This window comes from Etheostoma cragini, chromosome 13, assembly GCF_013103735.1.
Source record: "Etheostoma cragini isolate CJK2018 chromosome 13, CSU_Ecrag_1.0, whole genome shotgun sequence".
Classification (NCBI taxonomy): domain Eukaryota; kingdom Metazoa; phylum Chordata; class Actinopteri; order Perciformes; family Percidae; genus Etheostoma; species Etheostoma cragini.
Genome location: NC_048419.1, coordinates 5,409,198 through 5,416,355, shown reverse-complemented (window position 1 = coordinate 5,416,355; position 7,158 = coordinate 5,409,198). Strand labels below are relative to the sequence as shown.

At 37.0% G+C, this 7,158-nt stretch overlaps 1 protein-coding gene across 3 annotated transcripts in view; it reads left to right on the top strand.

Moving 5' to 3' along the window:
* flrt1a (fibronectin leucine rich transmembrane protein 1a) overlaps positions 1-7,158 on the top strand; it is a 69,959-nt gene that overhangs the window by 52,850 nt on the left and 9,951 nt on the right. For all 3 annotated transcript variants that reach the window (XM_034889207.1, XM_034889205.1, XM_034889206.1), the window contains exon 2: positions 1,514-1,744. The gene's annotated coding sequence lies outside the window, so the exon portion shown is untranslated. The remainder of the gene's footprint in view (positions 1-1,513; positions 1,745-7,158) is intronic.

The window sequence follows — 7,158 nt, the reverse complement described above, 5'->3', positions numbered from 1 at the left end:
GGCACGGAGGGAGAGACATGAGGAGAAGATGCTGTGTGAAGTGCAAGGGAAAGATGTATGTACAGGTGTTCTAAAAACAACGGAAAGTTAGTTATTGTAGGTTGGCCGCTAATTTGACCCAATTACCAACACAATCCACAGTTGAAGCCACAACAGTGGTTTTCACACACAGCCCATGGAGGCAATTAAGAAGCATCACATCTCTTAGCACCCGGTTGTCGCAATTAGTGTAAAAAAAAATTGCACTTGTTCTCTGAGTCATAACTCATATAAATCCGAACGCAGACACACGCTACACACATTTCAAGATTCAGTGTGGCTTTCAGGGGACATGATTATCTCCAATGTCCGTTGCAATTAATTGTCCACATGTCTGCTTAGAAATCATAGTAAAAATGAGCTTACACTTTCAGAGGCTATGATTATCTCCAATGTCTGTTGCAAATAATTGTCCATATGTCTGCTTAGAAATCATAGTAAAAATGACATCCTTTTACCTTCAGAACTAGCCGAAATTGTTGAAGTTTTCCTCAGCATCAAGGTAATCCAGTAATAGCTGAACTGTACGTTAATTGGAACATTGCAGTAAAGGAGTTGGTAATAGTCGGTTTATTTGGAAGACATTACTGATGCAGGGAGCATTTGGGGGCTCACAGCGTCAGGTTTTGACAACCCCTGATCTACGTGAATACCTTCTGCAGATACTTTGTGGAAAGGCTCCAACAAGTGTCCTTGTAAGTTTGTTTGCTGGAAAAGATTTGATACAGAGCTCATTGGAGGCAGCATGTAGCGGCTTACTAGTCTTAGATGTTTGATCAGATGAGGTTTGGTTAAACAAGAGAGATGGTTGGTGGTGTTAGGATGTCACTAGCCCTTCTCTTTTTCAAGTATATGACCATATCCCCAAAGGGGAAGTGTGAGAGAGACAAAACTTTGGTTCCCTTGGTGGAAATCTTTGACGTCAACATATTTAAGCTGAAATTGATGTCATTCTTTTTTATCTTAGTTTATTTTACAACCTTATGACTATCATGGTGATGCAATAACCAGCTTAGCGTAAAAGAGCACAGGATTAAATTTGATGTAAAATCAAGGGAAAAGTAATGGGTTTTTAAAGTTTGCTGACTTAATACGTTTTTATAATTGGCATTTAAACCACTTACACAGTAATTCAGTCAGTTTCCTTTCTTTTTAGAAGTTTTTTTGATTAAACAGAGTCACAGTCATTGCAAATGAACATCTGATTTATTTGGAGGAAATGTAATGAAAGTTTGGTAGATGAAGAATAAATCATTTAATCCTCTAACCAAGACTAGATTTAGAAAAGCAATAAAGATGGAAACCAGAGGACTGTATACAGAATGACATGCAGTAACAACACACATGGCAGTCATGCAGAAAGATCTGTAATACCATTACAGTTTCATCAGAAAATGTAACTTCTTGACATTTGGATTGTGATTGATGGTCAGTTGTGTTTCCTGATGAGTTTTCTGTCACTCTCTTTCTCCAGAGAACTGATCTAAAGCCCGTGGTGACAGCTGATCAACATTGAAGTTGGACATAAAAACACAGGAGAAAGAGTCCTCCCTGAAAAACGTGAGAAGAAGCACCAGAGTTTATGGACTACATGTCGACAAAAGCCGGAGAAGACACAGTTTGGAGACTTTGAAGGAATCGTGTTGGGAAGAATAGAACAAATGGTGCTGCAGCACCTCCTTCCCTCGCAGCCCCACTTCAAAAAGTAAGTATGTGTACTTATTCATTTCAATGCATTTAAAATATCTATACATCAGTTTCTAGCTTTTATTTTTTATGTAATCAAACAATAAAGTATTTTCTTTTGAATCAGTATTTGGGATTTATCAATAATGAATAACATTAATCACTGACCTGTTGACCTGTTGTCACTGCCTTGTTATGTTAACATTACATTCTACACACCGTGCTAACCATCTGTTTCTATGAAAACAATCGCCCTTTTGGGTTGGTCAAAGGTCTCCAGGTACTTAACAACAAAAAACAATGTTCTTTAGAGCCTCCAAAGACTCTTCTGTCTTCTGAATGTTCATCATAAATCAGTTTATGTTGTTTTACATGAAAGTTTCATGTTTTTTTAGTACAGCTCTGACTTAAGGAATGTGTCATAAAGACATGGTAACCTGTCCTTGACTGAACACTAAAGATCGTGAATAAAACACAATAAATATGTATTTGAATACAGCAAAATATTTTCGTGTTGAAAGTGTTTTAGTAATATATAGGCCTGTATAGACAGATGCGGAGAAAAATATTTTAACCCATTACCCAAGTTGTGTCTCTTTCCCACAATCCAAACAAAGAAGGTAGCTAGAAAGGACATATCTACTTGCTACAAGTAGATATGTCTACTTCTAACCATAATTCAAAATGCTACTAACTGGTTTATTTATACTTTTTTTCTAATATGTTGTATTTTCATACAAAATGATATCATAATATTTTGCTTGTTTTATGTCTTTACTTACAACAGTAACAAGGATGTAGGGCAACGCTGAAAAAATATTTTTAAAAATAAAATAAATGTTTGTTTTTTATTCTGAAAATACCTTCAGACCATGCCAAGTGTTGTCTGACAACCTTCTGGTTTTTTTTTAGAGATAGGCAAGTAATTATTTTTCAGAGAAACAGAAGCTTGTGACTCAAACGAATGAACTCGGGCTATATCAACCCCATCTACTGTTAATCTAATGCAACGAAACTTTGTATTAGGATCAACATTTTAAAGGCATTAGCCTGCAACTGAATCGCTTCAAAATGCAACATAATTACTCCTTAAAAGTAAGGACACTGTCTCAGAAACAGCGGTTTTCTTTCTTCCCTTTAGCACTTTTATAAAAGAAATCCTAATGACACCTTAAAGCTATAAATACTAAAACAAAGCCAGAGGAGCAGCTCGACTGTACACCTCCTTTTCAAATGGCGGCAGTAATTATAAGAGATAAATGAAGCCATTAAACAAACAAACACTTATCAACAGTTAAACAGTGGGCAATAAAGCTTGATTATCCCCTCATTTTCTACTTTTGGGCAGGAGGCCAAAACAGTATCAGGAAAGGTTGCTCTAAAACCCGCCACCCATTAATGAAATATACTAACTCCATGACTGCCTCAATTGGTTTTTCAGTTCCAAAGCCAGGATGTATTGGTTCACAGTGGCAGGATTTTACTTTTCTTTTTTCCCCCTGCGTTACTGGTTTTAACTATAAGGCCATGATTCTTATTGAAAGGTGAGATTGCATTTAATAATCACAAATTTCAGAGACATATGTTCTTAATCAAGACAAATATAATATTCTCTTTGGCCAAGTCGGACCCGATTTCAGGCGAAAGCGAGTCATGTCGGGTCATAAGAGAGTGAAGAGTTCTGAAAAACTGTGTGAGGGGACTCGGGATTCAAAGTAACTTTTTTCTTAAGATCCGAACCCTCCCACGGCTGATGTTTCATGCAGAAGAAACCCACACACAACGAGAAGTCAAAGCGAAGGATTTTTTTCTGAGCCCCGGGGGCGGCCTGTATATATTCATCCACTGTGATTTGCACCTCCAAACAAACAAGAAAAAGCCTACATATATACACTAGTGCATTTAAAGCTTTAGTGTAGTGACTTTTTTTTTATATTTATTGACGTCTGTCATGTCAAGCCATTACCAAATTAGTTGATACAAAGCTAGTTAAGACTATCAGCTGCACACAACTCTCTCTGGATTTCTTAGTATGACTGTGTGTTGTGATAATTACCTCTTTTAAAGAGTCCATCGTGTTTTTAAATCCTCTGTGTCCTCCTTGGTTACTAGCAACTGTGTGTGTGTGTGTGTGTGTGTGTGTGTGTGTGTGTGTGTGTGTGTGTGTGTGTGTGTGTGTGGGAGGGCGGGGCATGTATCATGTGACTGCAACAACAGTTTGGTTTTCATTACTTAGAATTCCTCATGGGGAAGACAGAAACTGCACACTCTAGCTTTAAAACCACAGGTACAATTCCAACTCATAAACGTTTCCTCGCATTCAATTTATTCATTTTTTTAATGGCTCTGTTGATATTTTTGCAAAGTTGCACTGCTGCAGACAGACAAGATTTTATTAGACAAAAGGGGATTTTAACGGGATTGTATTTGCCAACATTTGTTATTTCAGTCAGTTAAAGGAAAAGCAAGTATGTGTTTACCTTTTAGATTTGGTTGGGACAATAGACTGCTAATCTAGATAGATAGATAGATAGATAGATAGATAGATAGATAGATAGATAGATAGATAGATAGATAGATAGATAGATAGATAGATAGATAGATAGATAGATAGATAGATAGATAGATATTTATTGATCCCAAAAAATTGAAATGATGGTGTTACAGCAGCAAACATACATCAGTCATACAGCACAGAATATAAATATTTTTGAAATACTAGGATACAATACACATACATACAAGATACATGAAATAATAATAATGCTAGGAATGAAATATAGGAACAAATAGTTGATGTATACAGGATGGGAAAACAAAATGTGCAACAAATGTGCAATATAGGATTAAGCAAATGTTGAGGTGAGATTTATATACTGTAGAGGGAAAAGAAAGAGAGAGAGAGAGAGAGAGAGAGAGAGAGAGAGAGAGAGAGATGCGACATATTAAATGCTATGGAATTGCAGACGGACAGTTGAAAACATTAAATTCAGTCGACAAAGCAGATATTTTTTTGACATTTTTAAAAGTAACACAAGCAGGGGACAGGCTAGACAAAAGAGGAAGGAAGATGTGATTGTAAAGCGAGGTGTGATGAAGACTTGGTCTCAGTTGGCCGCCACATTATTCCCACAAGCCACATATAAAAGGAAAAACTGGTGCAGGGAGAGTGAGGAGGAAAATCAGTTTCTTTTATCTCAAAAACAGAACTGCATTGTTCAATCAATGCGGACTGAAATTGAGTCCTCAGATGCCCCGGTCGTGTGTACGAAGATGATGCTCAAACATGTTTGGATTATGGAAAGTACCGTGTGGGATTTGATGTGTAAACTGTGACAGAAGGTGTATATTAGAATATGAAGACCCGAGTAGCTGACGGCGAGGTGAGTAGATTGGGAGCAGCAGGCTAAGATCATGGCACAAACATGATGCACTCTGCTTGTTCTTTTTTATTTTGGTAGATTTGGGGTAGGATGTGAATTTTATTTTTGAAATGTTCTTGTGGCCAAGGACAAATTGAATTTAACTGTAACCATGCATAATCACAGTGTAAAAAAAACAACAACATTAAGTTGGCAGAATATGTTCAGGACACTGTACAGCACAGAGAAACCTGAGAAGCAAAGCCAAAGTTACACTTGAAAAAAGGCAGTGGAAGTGGCTTTGCTACATTTTTTGAAAAGCAGCAGATTACTGAGCCTTTTTTTATCTTTCTATATGTTATCATCACTCCCAACAATCAGGAACTTGTAGGAGAAACCACAAGCAGCCAATCCCAGTCCTTGCGTCTCCACATGGTATCTCTGTAGCTTCCAGCCCTGATGTGTTATTCTCTCTTTGAGGAGGAGGAGCATTGGAGCCTTCGCAGATAGCTCCTGTAGCTACACCATTACCCTTTAACGCACTATAGAACAACCCACACAAAATTTGTGACTTTATAAAAATTTAAGAAATGAAATACCATAAACCCATAGTACATGAAATATAAACACTACAAACAATAAACATCAATCTTGACAGGGATCACGTAGAATTGTTAAGAAATAGAAAAAGTGCAAAGTATGTTAGCTTTCCTTTTAATGTGGACATGTTGACTTCTATTCAGAGTCCATCAAACAAAAATACAGACCTGACAAACAAACAAAAAATTTGATTTGAAAACAAATGTTGACTTTAATTTGTAATAAATTCATGAATAAATTAAAGGGCCACTGCAACATCTGATTACACATGGAACAAGAACAGCCACAGAAATTAAGTATATGAAATACATAAATAAATTACATCATTAACAAATAAAAAGATGAAAGATGCAGTTTTAAAAGTTGCGTCACAGTTGCTGCTAATGTAATGATGATGTGTGAAAGGCTGGTGTGTTCCTACATGACAGGGCGGGTTAGCAGCAGTGAGGTGAGCAGAGGTCAGGTGATTTGGAGCTGCAGTATACCTGACAGCCTTGTAAAGGTGTCAGATACAGAGAGCTTTTTCATTTATGTTGTCCTCTTCCTGTTGTTTTTTCTGATGTGGTTTCATTTTCACCCTGAAAGCACAGACTTGTCATGTGACACAGCAGCCTGGGCCTCCCACAGCCTTGTATTTATATTGAAACTTGTCAGAGTTGAATTCAAATGTAACCAATTTAGCTAACCAACCCCCAACTCTCCTTTTCTCACCAATAAAAAAAATAGCCAATCTTGAGTCCTAGCTGAAGCGTGATGGCCGCAGCCTGACTTCCTCACTTAAAGGCAGATGATACATTCCCCTTTATAAGGGCCATTAAAAATGATCAAGAATGTTTTCTCAAAACGGGTAAGACTCTTCTTATGAACAAACTGTTTGCTCTATTCGATGCAACAGCAGCATTACTGGAAAAACCAGCAACATTACAAACAGAGCAAATGATTTGAGAAGCCAGTGAGGCATTGATCAAAGACTGTGTTATGACCAATGACACAGGCTGACACATCTAGGCTTTATTTGCCAGCTAGTCTGCCAAGCTCGTGCTCTCTCACTGCATCATCCACCAGTGTGGCACAACAGCAAATCTCCCTCCAAACATCAAGACCTTTACTTTAAATTGCTTCGTAGATGAAATCCAGAGCCATGTAGGTCAGTTGTTTTTTTCCTTAATTAGAAAAGAAAGGGAGGGTTAACTTGCTTGAGAATATTAAAGTCATTAGAAATTTAGAAAGACTATTTTTTTCAAGTTTCAACGTTAAAGGTTCAGCTTTATTGTCATTATACAATACAGGATTGCATACACACACACAAACACTCACACACACACACACACACAAGCGCACAAACACACACACAAAGAAAATGAATAGAATAAAACAATAAGATAAGCAAAAAATAGAAGAAAGTCTGTAAAAGTAGCACTAAAGCAAGAAATTTAAAGATAACCTTATGTATAACCTTATATATATATAT